This window comes from Garra rufa, chromosome 15, assembly GCF_049309525.1.
Source record: "Garra rufa chromosome 15, GarRuf1.0, whole genome shotgun sequence".
Lineage (NCBI taxonomy): Eukaryota > Metazoa > Chordata > Actinopteri > Cypriniformes > Cyprinidae > Garra > Garra rufa.
The window spans coordinates 4,504,476-4,529,068 of record NC_133375.1 but is presented as its reverse complement, the minus strand read 5'-3'; the positions used below and the strand labels follow the sequence as shown (position 1 = coordinate 4,529,068).

General features: G+C 43.7%; 1 protein-coding gene across 1 annotated transcript in view; it reads left to right on the top strand.

Moving 5' to 3' along the window:
* ido1 (indoleamine 2,3-dioxygenase 1) overlaps window positions 1-24,593 on the top strand; it is a 216,330-nt gene that overhangs the window by 12,347 nt on the left and 179,390 nt on the right. The window lies entirely within an intron of this gene.

The window sequence follows — 24,593 nt, the reverse complement described above, 5'->3', positions numbered from 1 at the left end:
GCCACGCCAGAGCCCGCTGCAAAGATGGCCGCCACGCCAGAGCCTGCTGTAAAGATGGCTGCCACGCCAGAGCCTGCTGCAAAGATGGCCGCCACGCCAGAGCCTGCTGCAAGGATGGCCACCACGCCAGAACCTGCTGCAAGGATGGCTGCCACACCAGAGCCTGCTGCAAAGATGGCCGCCACGCCAGAGCCTGCTGCAAAGATGGCCGCCATGCCAGAACCTGCACCCAAGATGACCGCCACGCCCATGCTTGCACACAAAATGGCCGCCACGCCTGAACCTGCACGCAAGATGGCCGCCATACCTGAGTCTGTTATTAACATGGTGGCTACAGCGTCAGACTCTCACCCTTCCAGGACGTATCAGAGACTAATGTCTAGCTTGGAGGACCCCCCACTGCTGTCAGCTCGTTCAGCTGGTCCCTTACTGTCAGCCAAGCCAGCACCTGCTAACGCCACGTCAGTCAAGCCAGCATCTGCCAACACCACGCCAGCCAAACCAGCATCTGCTAAAGCCACGTCAGCCAAGCCAGCGCCTGCTAACGCCACATCAGCCGAGCCAGCATCTGCTAACGCCACATCAGCCAAACAAGCGTCTACTAACGTCTCGTCTGCCAAGACAGCGCTCACATCAGCCAAGCCACAGCCTGTTCATTCCATGTCTGCTTCTCTTGAACCTGTACCAGCCGCCGGTCCTGCCAAGACAAGTCACGTCACAGTCACTGTTCATGTCGAGTCAAATCAAGACACAACTCCACTTCAAGAGTCACATCAAGACACAGCAGTATCTCCTGAATCATGTCCAGCCGCCGCTGTCCCAGCAAGACCAGGTCAAGTCTCAGCTGTTCCCCCAGAGCCAACTCAAGTCACAACCACTCCCTCAAAGCTAAGTCAAGTCACTGCTACTCCGGTCACGCCCAATCAAGTCACAGCAGTTCCTTCCAGGCCAGATCACGACTCACCCGAACACCCTGAGCCAGGTCATGTTTCACCCAAGCCACCGGTCCCAAGCCATGCAGAGCCAACGCTCCCAAGCCATGCAGAGCCAACGCTCCCAAGTCACGCAGAGCCAACGCTCCCAAGCCTCACGTCCACTGACCCGGAGGGCATTCCTCTGCCAACTGCGTTACCTATTATGGCAATCGCCATTTTGAGTGTGTGGGCTGCACACTGCGCCCCAGTGGCCTCTTCTGCCCATGAGTCTGCCCACAAGTTTGCTCTGGAGAGCTCTTCTGCACGCATGTCCGCTGCGCCTATACCTCCTTCGGAGGTGGCGTACATAGCGGAACTTCACGCTCTGCCCGCTCCGCCAAGGCTTCACGCTCTGCCAGCATCGCCAAGGCTTCTCGCTCTGCCCGCTCCGCCAAGGCTTCACGCTCTGCCCGCTCCGCCTAGGCTTCACGCTCTGCCCGCTCCGCCAAGGCTTCACGCTCTGCCTGCTCCGCCAAGATTCCGTGCTCTGTCTGCTCCGCCAGGACTCCCTGCTCTGCCTGCGCTGCCAAGGCTTCACACTGTGCCTGCACCGCCTAGGCTCCCTGTCGTCTCTGACACGACCACGAAAGCCGTTCCTGAAGTTCTCGTCTGCCTAGTCACGACTAGGGAGGTCACCTTCCCCCATGAACTCTCTACCTCTCTCCTTGCTCTGTCTGCCTCCTCTGTCTCTGCTCTCCTCAGGTCCCAGTCCATGATGCGGCCTCCTGTTCCGCCCTGGGGGGCTCCTGCGCCTCCTGTCCCGCCCTGGAGGGCTCCTGCGCCTCCTGTTCCGCCCTGGAGGGTTCCTGCACCTCCTGCTCCGCCCTGGAGGGCCGCTCCGCCTCCCGCTCCGCCCCGGAGGGCCGCTCCGCCTCCTGCTCCGCCCCGGAGGGCCGCTCCGCCTCCTGCTCCGCCCTGGAGGGCTCCTGCGCCTCCTGCTCCGCCCTGGAGGGCTCTTGCGCCTCCTGCTCCGCCCTGGAGGGCTCCTGCGCCTCCTGCTCCACCCCAGAGGGCTGCTCCGCCTCCAGCTCCGCCCTGGAGGGCTTCTACGCCTCCTGCCCTGCCCCGGAGGGCTGCTCCGCCTCCTGTTCCGCCCTGGAGGGCTTCTAAGCCTCTTGCTCCGCCTCCAGCTCCACCCTGGAGGGCTTCTACGCCTCCAGCTCCACCCTGGAGGACTGTTCCGCCTCCTGCTCCGCCCTGGAGGGCTCCTAAGCCTCTTGCTCCGCCTCGGAGGACTGCTCCGCTTCCAGCCCTGCCCTGGAGGGCTCCTGAATCTCCTGCTCTGCTCTGGAGGGCTTTTGCCCAACCTGTTCTGCCTCAGTCTCCTGGCCCCCCACCGCTCCCCTGGACTGTTTCTTCCTGTTGTTTTTTAGAGCGTCTGGAAGCTGCTCCTTGGGGGGGGGCTATGTCACACCAGGCCAGCAGAGGGAGCCCTGCCCCTCACAGACTGTTGCTGCTCCCTCTGCTGCTTCGCTGGTTACTTCCTGTCTGTCCTCCATAAAAGCCAGCTACACACACACTCTCACTGCGAAGTATTGATTTGCATTTGCGGACTTTACCAAGCGTTATTCCTCGTTCCCAGGTTTTCCTAGTTTCTTTGTTGTTTTCCCCTTGCCCTAGCCATAGTTCTGTTTTTGTTTTCTCAGTCTTAGCCATAGTTCCCTGTTTCTTGTTTTCATTTCATTTGTTTGCTTTGGACTGCTCACCTGGCTTTTGACCCACGCTTGTTTATTGGATTACGAACTTGGATTATCTTCGCTGTTGATGTTTGCTGGTGATTTCGACCCTGTCTGTCTGTCTACGATTATCCTAATAAAGCCTTGCATTTGGATCCTCACTCTTGGTCGTCCCGTTTGTGACAGAAGTAGTGTGAATTTGTTTACAGCCTGATTTTTCCAAAAATCCACATTCAAATCAAAATAGCCGGCTTCCTGTTGGTCTTAGCTAATGAGTTTGATTTAGAAAGTTGTCCAGATTGATGAGAACAATATATGTACAGAGTTTGGTGACTGTAGGAAAAACTAACCCCCCAACTTTTGTCAAAAGATGGCGCTATAGAGTGCCTGCTCCACGCCCATTTATGACCTTTCGCCAGTGTCTAACTATCCTTAATATTGATGTGTGTGTTGAGTTTCATGAAATTCTAAGCATGTTATCTGCCTCGAAAAGACAGGAATCTAATTTTAAAGTTTGACACGTTGCCATGGCAACAGCATTCGATTTATCATCGACCCCTTTACATATTCTTATCGGCCATGTTTTGACATGATTTTGATGAAGTTTAAAGAAAATCGAGTAAAATTAAGAGGCTGATTTCAAAGCATTTTGAAAATGACACACTTCCTGCTCCCAGTTGGTGGCGCTATAACTTTGACTCATAATAGTCACATTTATGGAATCGGCATCATACAACGAACAAACTGGTGAAGTTTCATCAGAATCAGGCAATGTGTGCAACAGTTATTAGACACTTCCTCTTTCTCATTTCTCGCCATAACTTTGTCGCCTTGCCACGGCCAAACTGTTCGAGATATCAAAAATCTCCTCGCAATTTAGCGTCCCCAATGTCTTGAGATCATGCTGACCGAGTTTGGTGACAATCCCATGGAATTCCTGGGAGGAGTACGTTAAATTCCAGAGCATGCGCTTTTTAAACAGCCCTAAATATCTCACTTCCTGTCAGGTGGAGCCTATGACATAGAGTACAAAAGTTGTTTGGCTCAGTGAGATCTATATGTGTACCGAGTTTCATATCAATACATGCAAGTATGTGTGCGCAGTACATCAAGTTTTCAAACTGTGTTCCAGGGGGCGCTGTAGAGGCCCTGAACCACGCCCGGGTCCCAGCCTCTGTGGCGTCCTGATGGCCGCAGATTCCGACGTGTGTGCAAATTTTCAAGAGTTTTTGAGTATGTTAAGGCCCCCAAAAGTGCCCGGAAGGTGTAAAAAAAAAAAAAACAAGAACCCTTAGAAGAACAATAGGGCCTTCGCCCTTTTGGGCTCGGGCCCTAATTAAAGCTGCAAGCAGCGATGGTAGGGCCCTCGCACTCGGGCTCACCGCTGATCGGTGGCGAATGGTGGGCACTATGCTATTAGCACAGTAAATGTAGGAGGAATATGTCAAAGTCATTGATATGTGCCTATCTTCCTGCTGCCAGCTGGTGGCGCTATGCCTATAACTGAATATTGGCATGCAGATGTCTTCAGGCCAGCGCTTTTATCAAACATATGAAGTTTGGTGAAGATTGAACATGGCATGCTTGAGTGTAATTCATGACATATCCTGCTGCCAACAGGTGGTGCTATTACGAAATATTGGCTTTTAGATGTCTTCAGGCCAGGACTATTGGCAAACATGTCAAGTTTGGTGCAAATTGTACATTGCATGTTTAAGTTAGTGTAAAACAAGTAATTTGCTGTTGCCAGCTGGTGGCGCTATGACTATAACTGAATATTGGCATGTAAATGTATTCAGGCCAGGACTCTTATCAAACATATTAAGTTTGGGGCTGATTGGACATTGCATGCCTGAGTTACAGTAACTTCCTGTTTCATTGCATTAAGAGTATGCTTTAGCACTTAGCTAAATGTTGCTAACATGTTTCTAGCATGTTGCTACCCTATTTAACACTTGTTGATATTTTTAAAATGTTGCTGGGCATCCACATCGGTATTAAACATGTGACTTCCTGTTGCCAGCAGGTGGCACTATGACTATAACTGAATATAGGCATGGGCTTGTGTTCAGACTAGGACTCTTATCAAACATATTAAGCTTGGGTCAGATTGGACATTGCATGCATGAGTTACACTTATTTTTCTTTGTATTAGTATCATGCTTTAGCTCTTAGCTAAGTGTTGTTATCATGTTTTAACATGATTCTAGCATGATGCTAGCCTATTTAAAACTTGCTAACGCTTTTTAATATGTTGCTAGGAGTCCCTAACACTATTAAACATCACTTCCTGTTGTCAGCAGGTGGCGCTGTGACTATAACAGAATATGGGCATGTATATATCTTCAGGCCAGGAGTCTTATCAAACATGTGAAGTTTGGGGCTGATTGGACATTGCATGCCTGAGTTACAGTAACTTCCTGTTTTATATCTTTAACAACATGCTTTAGCACTAAGTAAGTGTTGCTAGCATGTTTGAGTATGTTTTAAACTAGTTTAGCACTCAATGGCTTTTTTAGTGTGTTGCTAATAGTGTGTCACAGTGTTAAACATGTCACTTCCTGTTGACAGTAGGTGGCGCTATGACTATAACTGAATATTGACATGTAGATATCTTCAGGTCAGGACTGTTATCAAACATGTGAAGTTTGGGGCTGATTGGACATTGCATGCCTGAGTTACAGTAACTTCCTGTTTCATTGCATTAAGAGTATGCTTTAGAACTTAGCTAAATGTTGCTAACATGTTATAGCATGTTTCTAGCATGTTGCTACGCTGTTTAACACTTGTTGATATTTTTAAAATTTTGGTAGGCATCCACAAGAGTATTGAACATGTGGCTTCCTGTTACCAGCTGGTGGCGCTATGACTATAACTGAATACGGGCATGGGCGTGTGTTCAGGCCAGGCCTCTTATCAAACATGTGAAGTTTGGGGCTGATTGGACATTGTATGCCTGAGTTAGAGTAACTTCCTGTTTCATTGTATTATTAGCATGCTTTAGCATATTAGCTAAGTGTTGCTAGCATGCTTTACTATGTTTGTAGCATGTTGAATATTAAGTTTGGGTCAGATTTGACATTATATGCATGAGTTACAGCAATTTCCTTTTGTATTTGTATTATTAGCATGCTTTAGCATATTAGCTAAGTGTTGCTAGCATGTTTTAGCATGTTTCTAGCATGTTGCTAGCCTATTTAAGACTTGTTAAGGCTTTTCAATATGTTGCTAAGAGTCCGTAACAGTGTTAAACATGTCACTTCCTGTTGTCAGCAGGTGGCGCTATGACTATAACTGAATATGGGCACTGACGTGTGTTCAGGACCGGACTGTTATCAAACATGTGAAGTTTGAGGCAGATCGGACATTGTATGCCTGAGTTATAGCAACTTCCTTTTTCATGGCGAAACATCAAAGTTTGTCCGGCCACCACGGACACGCCCTTTGACGAAAACTCTAAAGCTTCGCAATTTAACATCGCAAAGGCCTTATGAAGACACTCAGCAAATTTGAAGATGATCGGATAAAAACTGTAGGAGGAGTTCGTTAAAGTACGAGGCATGAAAATGGCAAAAACTGCACAAAAATCGTACAGGAAATTCAATATAACAGACTTCCTGTTGGGTTTCGGATGTTGCACCAGGAGACTTTTTTGTAGGTATGTAACACATTGTGTTACATGTGTGTACCGAGTTTCGTACATGTACGTGAAACGTAGCTCGAGGTGCACTCCGTTGAAATTTTATAGGTGGCGCTATCGAGCCATTTTGGCACACCCACTTCTGAAAACCATATCAGATGTAAATTTTCGCTAGGTCTGATGCGTGTGCAAAGTTTCGTGAGTTTTCGGGCATGTTTAGGCCCTCAAAAAGACTTTTCATTTTGGAGAAGAAGAAGAATAATAATTAAAGCTGCAAGCAGCGATGAACGGGCCCTCGCACACAGGCTCACCGCCGACCGGTGGCTTTAGGAACACAGCAAATGGTGGGTAGTATGCTTTTAATACAGTAAAAATAGGAGAAATATGTCAAAGTCACTTAAATGTGCCAAATTTCCTGCTGCCAGATGGTGGCGATATGCCTATAACTGATTATTGGCATGTAGATGTGTTCAGGCCACCACTTTCATCAAACATATGAAGTTTGGTGCAGATTGACCTTGGTATGCTTGAGTTAGTGAAATTTATGATATATCCTGCTGCCAACAGGTGGCGCTATTATAATATCTGAATATTGGCCTTTAGGTGTCTTCAGGCCAGGACTCTTACCAAACCTGTGAAGTTTGAGGCAGATCGGACATTTTATGGCTGAGTTATAACAACTTCTATGTCCATGGCGAAACATCAAACTTTGACACGCTGCCACAGACACGCCCTTTAACGAAAACTCAAGATCTTCGCAATTTAACATCTCTAAGGCCTCTAGATCAGACTGACCAAATATAATGTTGATATCATTAAATATGTAGGAGGAGTTTGCTATAAGTCATTTCCTGTTGCAAACAGGTGGCGCTGTGATTATAATAGAATATTGGCCTTCAGATGTGTTCAGGCCAGGACTCTTATCTAATATGTGAAGTTTGAGGCAAATCGGACATTTTATGGCTGAGTTATAACAAGTTTTATATCCATGGCGAGACCTCGAAATTTGTCAGGCCGCCACGGACACGCCCTTTACCGAAAACTCAAGATCTTCACAATTTAACATCGCTACGGCCTTTATATTAGACTGACCGATTTTGGTGTTGATCTGAATAAATCTCTAGAAGGAGTTGGTTGTAGAGTACAGCATGACACTTCCTGTTGCCTGCAGGTGGCGCTATGACTATAACTGAATATGGGCATGTAGATGTCTTCAGGTCAGGAGTGTTATCACACATGTGAAGTTTGGGACAGATAGGACATTGTATGCCTGAGTTATAGCAACTTCCTTTTTCATGGCGAAACATCGAAATTTGCGAGGCCGCCACGGACACGCCCTCCGATGAAAACTCTAGATCTTCACAATTTAACTTCACAAAGGGCTTTAGAGTAGACTCAGCAAATTTGGCGTTGATCCGAATAAATCTGTAGGAGGAGTTCGTTCAAGTACGACACCTGAAAAAGGCAAAAATGACACAAATTTTGTTGAGAATATTAATATTAACCGACTTCCTGTTGGGTTCCGGATTTTGCTCCAAGAGGCTTTTTTGTAGGTTTTGGTGTGTTACATGTGTGTACCGATTTCCGTGCATGTACGTGAATCACAGCTGAAAGCGCACACCGCTGTTACGTCTAAAGGTGGCGCTGTCGAGCCATTTTGCCACACCCACTTCTGAAACCCAAATCAGACGTAAATTTTCGCCAGGTTTGATGTGTGTGCAAAGTTTTGTGAGTTTTCGGGAATGTTTAGGTCCTCTAAAATGCGATTCACTTTGGAGAAGAAGAATAATAATAATAATTAAAGCTGCAAGCAGCGATGAACGGGCCCTCGCACACGGGCTCACCGCCGACCGGTGGCTTTAGGAACACAGCAAATGGTGGGTAGTATGCTTTTAATACAGTAAAAATAGGAGAAATATGTCAAAGTCACTTAAATGTGCCAAATTTCCTGCTGCCAGCTGGTGGCGCTATGCCTATAACTGATTATTGGCATGTAGATGTGTTCAGGCCACCACTTTCATCAAACATATGAAGTTTGGTGCAGATTGACCTTGGTATGTTTGAGTTAGTGAAAGATATGATATATCCTGCTGCCAAGAGGTGGCGCTATGATAATATCTGAATATTGGCCTTTAGGTGTCTTCAGGCCAGGACTCTTACCAAACTTGTGAAGTTTGAGGCAGATCGGACATTTTATGCCTGAGTTATAACAACTTCTATGTCCATGGCGAAACATCAAACTTTGTCACGCCGCCACGGACACGCCCTTTAACGAAAACTCAAGATCTTTGCAATTTAACATCTCTAAGGCCTCTAGATCAGACTGACCAAATATAATGTTGATATCATTAAATCTCTAGGAGGAGTTTGATACAAGTCATTTCCTGTTGCCAACAGGTGGCGCTGTGATTATAATAGAATATTGGCCTTCAGATGTGTTCAGGCCAGGACTCTTATCGAATATGTGAAGTTTGAGGCAAATCGGACATTTTATGGCTGAGTTATAACAAGTTTTATATCCATGGCGAGACCTCGAAATTTGTCAGGCCGCCACGGACACGCCCTTTACCGAAAACTCAAGATCTTCACAATTTAACATCACTAAGGCCTTTATATTAGACTGACCTATTTTGGTGTTGATCTGTATAAATCTCTAGGAGGAGTTGGTTGTAGAGTACAGCGTGACACTTCCTGTTGCCAGCAGGTGGCGCTATGACTATAACTGAATATGGATATGTAGATGTCATCAGGTCAGGAGTGTTATCACACATGTGAAGTTTGGGACAGATCGGACATTTTATGCCTAAGTTATAGCAACTTCCTTTTTCATGGCGAAACATCGAAATTTGCGAGGCCGCCACGGACACGCCCTTCGATGAAAACTCTAGATCTTCACAATTTAACGTCACAAAGGGCTTTAGATTAGACTCACCAAATTTGCTGTTGATCGGAGTAAATCTCTAGGAGGAGTTCGTTCAAGTACCACGCCTGAAAATGGCAAAAATGACACAAATTTTGCTAAGAAAATTAATAATAACCGACTTCCTGTTGGGTTTCGGATTTTGTCCCAGGAGGCTTTTTTGTAGGTATTGGTGAGCTACATGTGTGTACCGATTTTCATGCATGTACGTGAATCACAGCTGAAAGCGCACACCGCGGAACGTGTAAAGGTGGCGCTATCGAGCCGTTTTGCCACACCCATCTCTGAAACCCATATCAGACGTCCATTTTCGCCAGGTTTGATGTGTGTGCAAAGTTTCATGAGTTTTCGGGTATGTTTAGGCCCTCAAAAATGCGATTCATTCCGGAGAAGAATAATAATAATAATAATAATAAACGAAGCAGATCCAATAGGGTCCTCACACCATCGGTGCTCGGGCCCTAATTAAAGCTGCAAGCAGCGATGGTAGGGCCCTCGCACTCGGGCTCACTGCCGATCGGTGGCGAATGGTGGGCACTATGCTATTAACACAGAAAATGTAGGAGGAATATGTCAAAGTCATTGATATGTGCCAATCTTCCTTCTGCCAGCTGGTGGCGCTATGCCTATAACTGAATATTGGCATGCAGATGTGTTCAGGCCAGTGCTTTTATCAAACATATGAAGTTTGGTGAAACTTGAACATGGCATGCTTGAGAGTAAGTCATGACATATCCTGCTGCCAACAGGTGGCGCTATTACAAAATATTGGCTTTTAGATGTCTTCAGGCCAGGACTATTGGCAAACATGTCAAGTTTGATGCAAATTGTACATTGCATGCTTAAGTTAGTGTAAAACAAGTAATTTGCTGTTGCCAGCTGGTGGCGCTATGACTATAACTAAATATTGGCATGTAAATGTATTCAGGCCAAGACTCTTATCAAACATATTAAGTTTGGGGCTGATTGGACATTGCATGCCTGAGTTACAGTAACTTCCTGTTTCATTGCATTAAGAGTATGCTTTAGCACTTAGCTAAATGTTGCTAACATGTTTCTAGCATGTTGCTACCCTATTTAACACTTGTTGATATTTTTAAAATGTTGCTGGGCATCCACAACAGTATTAAACATGTGACTTCCTGTTGCCAGCAGGTGGCACTATCACTATAACTGAATATGGGCATGGGCTTGTGTTCAGACCAGGACTCTTATCAAACATATTAAGCTTGGGTCAGATTGGACATTGTATGCATGAGTTACACTTATTTTTCTTTGTATTAATATCATGCTTTAGCTCTCAGCTAAGTGTTGCTAGCATGTTTTAACATGATTCTAGCATGATGCTAGCCTATTTAAAACTTGCTGACGCTTTTTATTATGTTGCTAGGAGTCCGTAACACCATTAAACGTCACTTCCTGTTGTCAGCAGGTGGCGCTGTGACTATAACTGAATATGGGCATGTATATATCTTCAGGCCAGGACTCTTATCAAACGTGAAGTTTGGGGCTGATTGGACATTGCATGTCTGAGTTACAGTAACTTCCTGTTTTATGTCTTTAACAACATGCTTTAGCACTAAGTAAGTGTTGCTAGCATGTTTGAGTACGTTTTAAACTAGTTTAGCACTCAATGGCTTTTTTAGTGTGTTGCTAATAGTGTGTCACAGTGTTAAACATGTCACTTCCTGTTGACAGTAGGTGGCGCTATAACTATAACTGAATATTGGCATGTAGATATCTTCAGGCCAGGACTGTTATCAAACATGTGAAGTTTGGGGCTGATTGGACATTGCATGCCTGAGTTACAGTAACTTCCTGTTTCATTGCATTAAGAGCATTCTTTAGCACTTAGCTAAATGTTGCTAACATGTTATAGCATGTTTCTAGCATGTTTCTACCCTTTTTAACAGTTGTTGAATTTTTTTTTAAATGTTGCTAGTCATCCAAATCAGTATTAAACATATGGCTTCCTGTTACCAGCTGGTGGCGCTATGACTATAACTGAATACAGGCATGGGCGTGTGTTTAGGCCAGGATTCTTATCAAACATGTTAAGTTTGGGGCTGATTGGACATGGTATGCCTGAGTTAGAGTAACTTCCTGTTTTATTGTATTATTAGCATGCTTTAGCATATTAGCTAAGTGTTGCTAGCATGCTTTATTATTTTTGTAGCATGTTGAATATTAAGTTTGGGTCAGATTCAACAGTATATACATGAGTTACAGCAATTTCCTTTTGTATTTGTATTAGGGATGCTCATTTCGGTTAATTTTCCTGACCGACAACCGCTGCTCGTTATCCGAACATTAACCGTTAACTGATAAAATTAGAATAATAAATTAGTTTAAAATAAAAATAAAATGCACGAGTATCTGTGATGATACATTAAAAATACAAGCAAATGTTTTATTTTAACGTGCAAACAGCAGCATACAGAGCAACAACAAAAACTGTATTGACATATACTTAAATTATCACGCATCAGCAGCGGTTCTGAGAACAGAGAAAATCTGAATGAAAAAAAAAAGAATAATATAAATAGGCCTACACTAAATATGTATAAATTAAATAACTACCTAATTAAGATGACAAAACTAAAACACACTGAATCCTTTTATGCGCTTTGAAGAACTGTACCGGTCTTATTCTTCTCGTCGGACATAAAAATATATAGCAGGCCAGCCAATACCTCAGTGTGCCTAGTTTTTAACATGTCCACATGCTGTACGGATAGGCAGGACCGCTGTCTGTTAACTCTTAGATCCGCGAAAAAAAAACACCATCACATAAACCCTTTCAATTTGCGGTTCGGGACTTCCATCCACTGTCATATGCGTGTGGAGAAGCGCGTGTTTTACAGCGTTCAGCAATAGCCAATCACAGACATGTATGTTGATTTGATTATCACTGTGGCCAATCACAGGAGGCTATGTTACAATCCACTCACCAACCAAAGTGCCGGTTTCAGTTTTGCTGAAACTACACTTTCGCGAACTCTCTTATTAAAACAAAGAAAGTGTTGGCATTATATAAATAAGAGATTAATTGTGCAGTGTAAAGGTTATTTTATTACTTTTTAATAACTTTATGAGATTGCGATGAACTACTCTAGGATGAGTGATAGCTTTCCAGTGATTGTAACGGGAGCGCCTATTGCGCACTTTCTAGACTATAATTCATTCAGAATTTGAATACATTCACTCACGGATTCACTCTCTGATAACCCAATAACGCCACTTGCCATTGAGTTGCATATACTACATCAGTTTACTAAGTAAAGGTGAAGCAAAATATGTCTGTACAGCCACACTGCACGTGTCGACATGCGCACGTGAGTAAACAGATAACTTACAAATAGCATTATTTCTTTCACCATGCAGCAAATGTAAAAAAAAAAAGAATAGAAAAAAACCCTTTTAAACCGTTTAACTGATAGTAATAATCGGTTAAAATTCTTACTGTCGGTTAACGGTTAAACGGTCAATATGAGCATCCCTAATTTGTATTAATAGCATGCTTTAGCTCTTAGCTAAGTGTTGCTAGCATGTTTTAGCATGTTTGTAGCATGTTGCTAGCCTATTTACGACTTGTTAACGCTTTTCAATATGTTGCTAAGAGTCCGTAACAGTGTTAAACATGTCATTTCCTGTTGTCAGCAGGTGGCGCTATGACTATAACTGAATTTGGGCACTGACATGTGTTCAGGACCGGACTGTCATCAAACATGTGAAGTTTGAGGCAGATCGGACATCGTATGCCTGAGTTATAGCAACTTCCTTTTTCATGGCGAAACATCAAAGTTTGTCAGGTCGCCACGGACACGCCCATCGACGAAAACTCTAAAGCTTCGCAATTTAACATCGCAAAGGCCTTATGATGACACTCAGCAAATTTGAAGATGATCGGATAAAAACTGTAGGAGGAGTTCGTTAAAGTATGAGGCCTGAAAATGGCAAAAACTGCACAAAAATCGTACAGGAAATTCAATATAACGGACTTCCTGTTGGGTTTCGGATGTTGCACCAGGAGACTTTTTTGTAGGTATTGGTGTGTTACATATTTGTACCGAGTTTCGTACATGTACGTGAAACGTAGCTCGAGGCGCACTCCGTTGAAATTTTATAGGTGGCGCTATCGAGCCATTTTGCCACACCCACTTTTGAAAACCATATCAGATGTAAATTTTCGCCAGGTCTGATGCATGTGCAAAGTTTCGTGAGTTTTCGGGCATGTTTAGGCCCTCAAAAAGACTTTTCATTTTGGAGAAGAAGAAGAAGAATAATTAAAGCTGCAAGCAGCGTTGACCGGGCCCTCGCCGCCTGGCAGTCGCCATCCCGATAGCATCAGGAAAACGGTGCCCAGTTGGCACATGCATTCACAGTAACCCTTTGGACTAACCCTAACTGTCTCTCCTCCTGTCTGACTCTTTCTCTTGCCACCCATCCCCCCTCCTTACACTCAGTCACTTACCACACAAACACACACATAGAGTGCAGAGCAGAGTGAGATCAGATATGTTTTTTAATTTTCTTTCATTCGTGGAGTTTTGTATAATTATGAAATGAACTGTGTTTAATCAGAATGAATAGTTATTTGTATGAAAAAAGTTTCAAAGAGTTAGGATGCTGCACTTTAAATATATAATAAATTATTGAAAATTGAAAATGGAAAATGAAATTCTAGGCACGCTATCTGCCTCAAAAACCCAGGAAACAAATATTTGAATGTATTTTGTATTTTTATTTATTTGCCATGGCAACAGCATTTGATGCATCAGAGACGCCTTTACAGACTCTCATCGGCCGTGTTTTTACATCATTCTGATGAAGTTTGAAGAAAATCGAGTACAAATATATTGTTCGTTGTTCGTTTGTGTATTAGTTCATTAACCATTGTTAACAAAAGAGACCCTATTTTAAATAGTTACCATGTTTTATGATCTACAACCATTTTTAAATATTATTTTAATGATCCATAAGCATCTGTGAAATAATTGTAAACAAATATATTAAAAATAAATACATATTAACTTAGTTGATGTATTTGTTTCTCATTCTAATTAAGTGAACTGAGCAGTATAGTGTCATACTTATAAGATTTTTTGTTCTATCAGTGAGAGTCTATATATGTATATAAATCATATAATTTTTCCTTAAAAGATTAAAAAAAGATTTTAATGCTCTTTAAGTGTCACGACCACACACAAAGGGAGAAGGTGAGTATCTTTCAAGGTATTTATTAACAAACGTGCACAGTACAACACACGTGCAATCGGGTGAAATAAGGTCTCTGTGGTCAAATCTTCAAACAAACACAACAGGTGAGTTCAAGTTCATAAGGATCATAGCGTTAGCAATAGTCACTTCCCTTTAACACGATTAACGTGTGTCACAGGAGAACATCAGAGCAATCCACGAGGAGCACAGGAGAACATCGGAAGAATCCACGAGGAGCACAGGAGAGACAACAGGAGGGAGAGAAGATCCACAGAGAAGCATCCATGCAACTTCGATACCAGCCGATGAGTGAGTGGCAGAGGTAGGTATATAAAGGGTGTGGTGATTGCTGGTGCAGGTGACGGTGATTAGTATTCTGGTGATGGTTCACGGGTGTGCTGTGGTGGTGATTGGCTGGTTGGTGGAGGATCGTGGTGATTGGGGCTGAGGGAACGTGCAGAGGGTGTGACATCACCCCCTCCTCCACGGGTGACTCCTGGCACCCAAGAACGGCGACGGGGACGACCACGACCTCTGGGAGCTGGGCGTTCGGGATGTTGGCGGTGGAATTCCTCGAGGAGAGTCGGGTCCAGGATGTCGTCACGGGGTATCCACGATCTCTCCTCGGGTCCGAACCCCTCCCAGTCCACTAGGTACTGGAGCTGGCCGTTCCGCCGCCGGGAGTCTAGGATTTCTTGGACTTGGTAGATGTTATCTCCAAGGATCTCTGGCGGGTCGGGAGGAGGAGGTGACTCCGACTCTGTGGAGGAAGGGAACAGGGGTTCAGTGTGGCGCTTGAGTAGGGAAACGTGAAACGAGGGGGCGATTCTGTAATGTGGAGGTAGGTTTAGACGGTAGGTGACAGGGTTGATCTGTGAGTGCACGGTGAAGGGCCCTATGTAGCGGGGACTCAGCTTCCTACTGGGCAGCCGGAGGCGTATGTCTCGAGTGGACAACCATACCTGGTCCCCGGGGAGGTAAACTGGGTTGGGTAACCTACGGCGGTTGGCATGTTCCGTATGCCTCCGTACTGCCCGCTGGAGATGGACGTGCGCTGAGTCCCACACCCTCTCGCTCTCTCGGAACCAGTGATCTACCGCGGGCACCTCGGAGGACTCTCCAGTCCATGGAAACAGAGCTGGTTGATAACCTAGAATGCATTGGAATGGGGTTAGACCAGTAGAGGTTTGACGGAGGGAATTTTGCGCATACTCAGCCCACGGTAGATACTGGCTCCAGGTGTTTTGATGTTGGGAACAGTACGTCCGAAGGTAGCGGGAGATTTCCTGTATTTTCCGTTCGGTCTGCCCGTTCGTTTGAGGGTGATATCCGGATGACAGGCTGACTGTGGTACCCAGAAGTTGGAAGAAGGCCCGCCAGACCCTGGAAATGAATTGGGGTCCCCGATCGGACACGATGTCTTCTGGGAGTCCGAAGTTCCGGAATACATTGTGGAATAGTGCCTCTGCGGTTTCTAGTGCTGTGGGGAGACCTTTGAGAGGTATTAATTTGCAAGCTTTCGAGAATCGATCGACTACCACTAAAATTGTGGTGTAACCCTGAGAGGGGGGCAGGTCTGTGGCGAAGTCAATGCCCAAGTGTGTCCAGGGTCGGCGGGGAATAGGTAACGGTTGTAATTTACCTTCGGGTAAGCGGCGTGGGGTTGTGTTGACGGCGCAGACCGAACATCCTTGGACGTACCGTTCCACTTCCCTGCTCATGTTGGGCCACCAATATTTCTGCTGGAGGAGCGAGAGGGTTCGCCTGCTGCCAGGATGTCCTGAGCCGGGGGACGTGTGCGTACTATCCAGCAGAAGGGGTCTGAGACGGCTTGGGACATAGATACGACCCGGGGGAAGCTCCGGTGGTGCAGGTTCCTCGAAGGTGGCGGCCCGTATATCTTCATCCAGCTGCCATAGTATGGGTGCGAGAAAGACAGATGGGGGTAGAATTGGATCAGGATCGTCAGAGGTAGGTTCAGGTGAGTGCATACGTGATAGGGCGTCTGCTTTGGTGTTTTTGTGGCCGGGTTGGTAAGTAATGTGGAAATTGAATCGGGCAAAGAATAATGACCAGCGAGCTTGGCGGGCATTTAGTCTCTTGGCGTTCTGAATGTACTGGAGGTTCTTGTGGTCGGTTATTACGGTGAAGGGGAACTGGGCTCCCTCCAACCAGTGCCGCCACTCTTCGAGGGCGAGCTTTATGGCCAGCAGTTCGCGGTCTCCAATTCCATAATTCTGCTCAGCTGGGGTGAGTTTTTTGGAATAGTACGCACACGGATGGAGGGATCGGGGTTCATCAGACCACTGGGACAGCACGGCTCCTACGCCCACGTCCGCCGCATCTACCTCCACCACGAAGGGCCTTGAAGGGTCGGGGTGCTTGAGGATGGGAGCGGTGGTGAACATTAGCTTTAGACGGTCGAAGGCTTGCTGAGCCTCTGGAGTCCACTGTAGTACCCGGCGACCTCCCTTTAAGAGGGAAGTGAGTGGAGCCGATAGGAGGCTATAGTTCTTTATAAAGCGTCGGTAGAAGTTAGCGAAGCCTAAGAAACGCTGAAGCTCCTTCACCGTCCTGGGCTCCGCCCACTTGGCCACTGCGTCCACCTTGCCGGCTTCCATGTGAACTCCCTCCGCAGTGATCACGTATCCGAGAAAGGAGATGGTGGGCTGATGGAATTCACATTTTTCTAATTTTAGATAGAGTTGGTACTCACGGAGGCGTTGGAGAACCTGACGGACGTGGTCTTGATGTTCTTTTAGGTTACGTGAGTAAATGAGGATATCGTCAATGTAGATGATTACGAATCGATGGAGGTAGTCGCGGAAGATTTCGTTCATGAAATTCTGAAATACGGAAGGACTGTTAGCCAGGCCATAGGGCATCACCTGATATTCATAGTGACCGGTGGGGGTGATGAAGGCGGTCTTCCACTCATCTCCTTCTCGGATACGGATCAGGTTGTATGCACTGCGGAGGTCGAGTTTGGTGAAGACGCGGGCTTCCCGTAGTTCCTCCAAGGCAGCTGGCACTAGAGGAAGTGGATAGGCGAATTTCACCGTGGCGTCGTTGAGCACCCGGTAGTCAATGCAAGGTCTGAGCCCACCATCCTTCTTGGGGACGAAGAAGAAACTGGATGCTGCTGGGGACGTGGAAGGTCTGATGAACCCCTGTTGGAGAGCCTCCTGGATGTAATTCTCCATGGCTTCCTGCTCAGGACGTGAGAGGGGGTAGATCTTCCCGTGGGGTAGTTTGGCGCCTGGCAGCAGGTCGATACTACAGTCCCAGGGCCGGTGCGGTGGTAGTTGTGTGGCCCGTTCCTTGCTGAAGACATCGGTGAAAGACTGATAGACGGGGGGAATGGCGGTGGCGGATTGAGTGGCAGGGCTCTCTATGGTGGTGGCGTGCAGAGGGATAGGACGGTATGGAGACTCTGTATCTGACGAGGAAGGATGGTAGCCGTGGTCCTCACACGTTGCGCCCCACTCCAGGACCTCTCCTGTGCTCCAATCTATGCGGGGTTGGTGCTTAATGAGCCATGGTCTGCCCAGGATGACATCCACGTTGGCTCGCGGGAGTACTAGGAGGGTCAGATGTTCCCGGTGGTTGTGTTGGGAGACGAGGGTCACTTTTCTGGTCCGGCGAGATATCTTACCATCGCCCAATGGTGAGTTTTGGATTGTGGTAATTTGGTAGGTGATCTCATTTTGAACGGTGGGAATTCGATGTTTAGCAATGAAGTGTGATGAAACAAAATTGCCAGCCGCTCCGGAATCCACGAGCACATAGATGGGGAGAGTGCGAGAGTTTACTATTAGTTCAGCGGTAATATGGGGTAAGAGAGACATGGCCGGAGTAATAGATACGGTACTCACCATTGGACGAGGCGGGCGGACTGGACAGGCACTGATGAAGTGAGAGGCTTCTCCACAATATAGGCATAGACGATTATTAATTCGTCGTTTCCTCTCCGCGGGATCCAGGCGATAGGAGTCAGTAATCATAGGCTCTTCCGCATCTCGTTGGGGTGACGATGTTCGGAGTGGAGGGAAGCTGGGTACAGACTTTGTAGAAGGACACGCTGAGAGATGTTGAGAAATGCCTACTGCCTTCTTAATAAAGGTTTCCAGCGGTACGTCGTCATCGTAAATGACCATATGCTTGCGGATCTGGGGTTTAAGCCCCTTACGGTAGGCTGCTAGGAGAGCGACTTGGTTCCAACCACTGGTGGCCGCTAGAGAGCGGAAGCGCAGGGTGTAATCATGAATATTGGACGTACCTTGATTCAGAGTAATCAGTTCGTCGTGCACGGAAAGGGGAGTGAGAGCAGCTCCAAACACGTCCTTGAAGTGGGCAACGAAAGCATTATAGGAGATTAATGCATCGCTCCGTGAATTCCAGAGTGCATCCGCCCATTGAAGTGCCTGCCCAGTGAGGAGGGAAATCATAAAATATATTTTAGAACTTTCGTTTGGAAACTGGTGTGCGTTGGCTTCGATATAGAGGGAACATTGCAGGAGGAAACCATTGCAACCACCCGGGTCTCCGGAATAGTTCATGGGGCGAGAGAGGGGCGTGTTGGAAATCGTCGTTGGAGCAGCCGGTAGAGATTGACGAAGGACGTTTACCATATCCGAAAAGGAGTCGGGGGTATCTTCTGTGATAGCGGCGCTCGCCTCCATGAGTGACGTGGTGTGTTATTACTTTTGGGCTGGTATCCTGTCACGACCACACACAAAGGGAGAAGGTGAGTATCTTTCAAGGTATTTATTAACAAACGTGCACAGTACAACACACGTGCAATCGGGTGAAATAAGGTCTCTGTGGTCAAATCTTCAAACAAACACAACAGGTGAGTTCAAGTTCATAAGGATCATAGCGTTAGCAATAGTCACTTCCCTTTAACACGATTAACGTGTGTCACAGGAGAACATCAGAGCAATCCACGAGGAGCACAGGAGAACATCGGAAGAATCCACGAGGAGCACAGGAGAGACAACAGGAGGGAGAGAAGATCCACAGAGAAGCATCCATGCAACTTCGATACCAGCCGATGAGTGAGTGGCAGAGGTAGGTATATAAAGGGTGTGGTGATTGCTGGTGCAGGTGACGGTGATTAGTATTCTGGTGATGGTTCACGGGTGTGCTGTGGTGGTGATTGGCTGGTTGGTGGAGGATCGTGGTGATTGGGGCTGAGGGAACGTGCAGAGGGTGTGACATTAAGCACCTATACAAAATAATTATGTAAAAGTACACTGACAGAACAGTATATATCAACTGATTCTATGGATTATTTTCATTCTTATACACTGAGAATGAGCTAAATAGCATTATTGTTCAAACGATTCCTTATCTTATGAGGACCTCTAGTGTTCATCCCTGGTACTAGAGCTTTAATCTGACAATTTATATGACACTTTTAATGTTTTTGGGGCCTCTGAGCATGATAACATTTTGAAACTATACGTATTTCCTAAGAATTTCTTGTTCTTTATATGTAAAAAGTTTTGATGAGTTAGAATAATGCAATTTAAAGATATATGGAAATAACTCTCCATCTTTTTTACTGTTACTTTCATAAATCACCACATCAACACCGTTCAAGATATCACAAAGCCGTTCACATTTTAACATCTTCAGTATCTTGGCACCATGTTGACAAAGTTTGGTGTCTGATTCTGCTATGAGTGATATGAATTTATTCAGCTATATTTTTTCCAAAAATCCACATTCAAATCAAAATAGCTGACTTCCTGTTGGTCGTAGCTAATGGGTGTAAATTTTTTGCAAAAAAAATCTGGTGACCAAAAATTATTAGGCTGTAGTTGAGAACTGTTAGTTTTATGGACAGTTAGAATGTTTTGTATATGCAGACAAGGGCTTTATGATGGGCCTGATTTGAATTTAGAAAAAAAAATAAATTCTTAAACATGTTTGAAGTTCTTAATAGATTTCACTGTTGCACATTTAGTCTTTTTATTTTTTTACAGTAATGTGCATTTTGCAGTTTGTTTACATGGTGTACATTGGATGCACATATTTATGACTTCTTGTTACAGTATTTATTTAAAATAAAAGTTGTTTAAAATAAACAACTGTGTGCACCCTATTATTAATGTAGATGTGTATTTCAGTAATAAACTTAAGTAGGGGAGTTTTAAGTTACCAGCATTTATATCAAAATAGTGATCCCATGTCTGCAAAACTAACATTTTAAATGAAATATTGATAGCTAATCGATATCGAATCGAATTGAATCGAATCGAAACCATAAAAATAACAATTGAATCGAATTGCCAAATTGGTCACAATACCCAGCCCTAATTCACATCCTAATGAATAAACAACCAAGAGTTTAAATATTCCCTTCTATCTCCTCCTCTCTGACTCTCTTTTTCCACCCATCCCCCCTCCCCACTGTCACCCTAACACTCAAAAAACACACACCCACTTACCACGCACACACATAAGTGCAGAGCAGAGAGGGATCAGATTTGTTTTTTAATTTTCATTAATTCATAGATCTTTGTATAATTATGAAATGAACGTTGTCTGATCAGAATGACTAGTAGTCTGTATGAAAAAAGTTTCAAAGACTTTGGATGCTGCACTTTAAAGATATAATAAAATTACGGCTATCTTTTTTTACTCCAATTTCAATCAATCACCACATCAACACCGTTCAAGATATCCTAAATCTGCTCGCAATTTAGAATCTTCAGAATGTTGGCATCATGTCAAAAAAGTTTGGTGTGAATTGGTTGGTTTTCCCGAGAGAAGTATATAAAATTCCACAGCCTGATTTTTCCAAATATCCACATTCAAATCAAAATAGCCGACTTCCTGTCGATCGTAGCTAATGGGTGTAAATTAGAAATGTTTCTGGCTTGATGAGATCAATATATGTACCGAGTTTGGTGACTGTAGGACAAACTAAACCCCCAACTTTTGTCAAAAGGTGGCGCTATGGAGCGCCTGCTCCACGCCCATTTATGGGCTTTTATCAGTGTCTAAAAATCATTAATACAGATGTGTGTGTGAAGTTTCATGAAATTCTGATTATTTTAAGTGGCTCCAAAACACAAAAAGCTAAAGTTAAAGTTTGACACGTTGCCATGGCAACATGATAAAAGTTATCGATAATGCAATTCACAGATTCTCATTGGCCGTGTTTCAACATTATTGAGAAGAAGTTTGAAGCAAATTGAGTAAAATTAAGAGGTTGATTTAAAAGCATTTAGAAAACGTTGCACTTTGTGCTGCCAGTTGGTGGCGCTATAACTTTGACTCCTAATAGTCACATCTCTGTGATCGGCATCATAAGATGAACAAACTGCTGAAGTTTGGTCAAAATCAGACAAAGTGTGTTAAAGTTATTAGACACTTCCTGTTTCTCATTTCTCGCCATAACTTTGTCGCCCCGCCACGGCCAAACCGTTCGAGATATCAAAAATCCCCTGGCAATTTTGCGTCCCCAATGTCTTGAGATCATGCTGACCGAGTTTGGTGGCCATCGGTGGAAAGGTCTAGGAGGAGTATTTCAAATTCCATTGCATGCGCTTTTTAGACATCCCTGAATAGCTGACTTCCTGTTTGGTGAAGCACGGACTGTGAGCACGGAAGTTGTTCGGCCCGATGAGGTCTATATGTGTATGAATTTTGGTGACTGTAGATCAATTGGTGTGCGCTCCAGAGTCCCTCAAAAGTCGCAATTTTTAACGCTGTGCCACGCCCCCCCCAGGTGACCCCCCCATGTCAAAGTCTGTCCGGCCCTGATGGCCGCAGGTTCCAATGTGTGTGCAAATTTTCAAGAGTTTTCGTGTATGTTAAGGGCCCCAAAATCCCCCAAAACATTGAAAAAAAAATAATAATAATAATAATTAAAGCTGCAAGCAGCGATGACCGGGCCCTCGCCGACTGTGCAGTCGCCATCCCGATAGCATCAGGAAAACGGTGCCCAGTTGGCACATGCATTCACAGTAACCATTTGGACTAACCGTAACTGTCTTTCCTCCTCTCTGACTCTTTCTCTTACCACCCATCCCCCCTCCTTACACTCAGCCACTTACCACACAAACAAGAGTGCAGAGCAGAGTGAGATCAGATATGTTTTTTTTATTTTCTTTCATTCGTGGAGTTTTGTATAATTATGAAATGTACTGTGTTTGATCAGAATGAATCGTTATTTTTTTGGAAAAAAGTTTCAAAGAGTAAGGATGCTGCACTTTAAATATATAATAAATCATTGAAAATTGAAAATGGAAAATGAAATTCTATGCACGCTATCTGCCTCAAAAACACAGGAAACAAATATTTGAATTTATTTTTTGTTTTATTTATTTGCCATGGCAACAGCATTTGATGCATCAGGGACGCCCTTTACAGACTCTCATCGGCAGTGTTTTTACATTATTCTGATGAAGTTTGAAGAAAATCGATTACAAATATACTGTTCGTTGTTCGTTCGTGTTTGTTAGTTCATTAACCATTGTTAACAAAAGAGACCCTATTTTAAATAGTTACCATGTTTTATGGTCTACAAGCATTTTTAAATAGTATTTTAATAATCTATAAGCATCTGTGAAATAATTATAAACACATATATTAAAAATAAATACATATTAACTTAGTTGATTTGTTTGGCCTTTTTGTATTTGTTTCTCATTCTAATTAAGTGAACTGAGCAGTATAGTGTCATACTTATAAAATATTTTGTTCTATCAGTGAGATTGTATATATGTATTTAAATCATATAATTTTTCCTTAAAAGATAAAAAAAAGATTTTAATGCTCTTTAAGCACCTATACAAAATAATTATGTAAAATTACACTGACAGTACAGTATATATCAACTGATTCTATGGATTATTGTCATTCTTATACACTGACAATGAGCTAAATAGCATTAGAGGTCAAACGATTCCTTATCTTATGAGGACCTCTAGTGTTCATCCCTGGTACTAGAGCTTTAATCTGAAAAATTTATATGACACTTTTAATGTTTTTGGGGCCTCTGAGCATGATAACATTTTGAAACTACACGTATTTCCTAAGAATTTCTTGTTCTTTATATGTAAAAAGTTTTGATGAGTTAGAATAATGCAATTTAAAGATATATGAAAATAACTTCATCTTTTTTATTGTTACTTTCATAAATCACCACATCAACACCGTTCAAGATATCCCAAAGCCGTTCACAATATAGGGAACATTTTCCCAATATTCTGAGGATGATGATAAGAACATGTAATTCATGATGATAACAAAATGTTATTATTGCTTGCTTTACGTCCACCACTTCTGCTTAAATGTCATCGTTACCTATCTATTCAATTTGTGTGTGGATATTGCTTTGCAGGTAACTCCTGTTATAAGACATCACTTTTAAGCGCTACATAACTAAGAAAGAATCAATTAGGAAAACGGTGCCCAGTTGGCACATGCATTCACAGTAACCCTCAGCCAGTTTGGATTTAAAGTTTACTGAATTGAAAGGGTTAGACTTTAAAATCAACACACAGACACATACGCACAATATATAAAATTGCCAACCAGTGTCATTTGTTAACATTAACTATATTAGTTAACATGAACAATAATTAAATAGTATTTATTAATGTTAATTAATATTAACCTAAAAAAAGTATTCATATATTATTTAATGGTAAAATAACATATTTTAACATTAGTTTATGTACTGTGAATTAACATGAACATGAACACAGTTCATGTGGGTGTACAGCAATACACAAAGTGCTCTATAAACGCTTCTTTCTTTCAAAATATCTTTAAAAATCAAGTTTAATATTGTAATGGGGCGATATATATATGGTATAATGGTATAATTTTCAGATGTTTTGAACAGATAACAGCAAAGTTTGTCTTGAAATTGTTAATTTAAATTTTATATTCAATAAATAACACTATGAAAATAAATGTCTATCAATGAAGATAAATCGCTCATGATAAAAAGCTGCATTTTTCTTAATCTTTTGCTATGTGACTGAATAGGACAAGTTCATGGTACAGTTCAGTAAAAAATAAATAAAAAAACAACAACTGCAAAATACAAACAATGAAAGACTTAGTGACCCTTTATATTTTCTCAAAATATCAGACTCTCAAAGATCAAACATATTTATGTAACATCAATGTGCATTTTT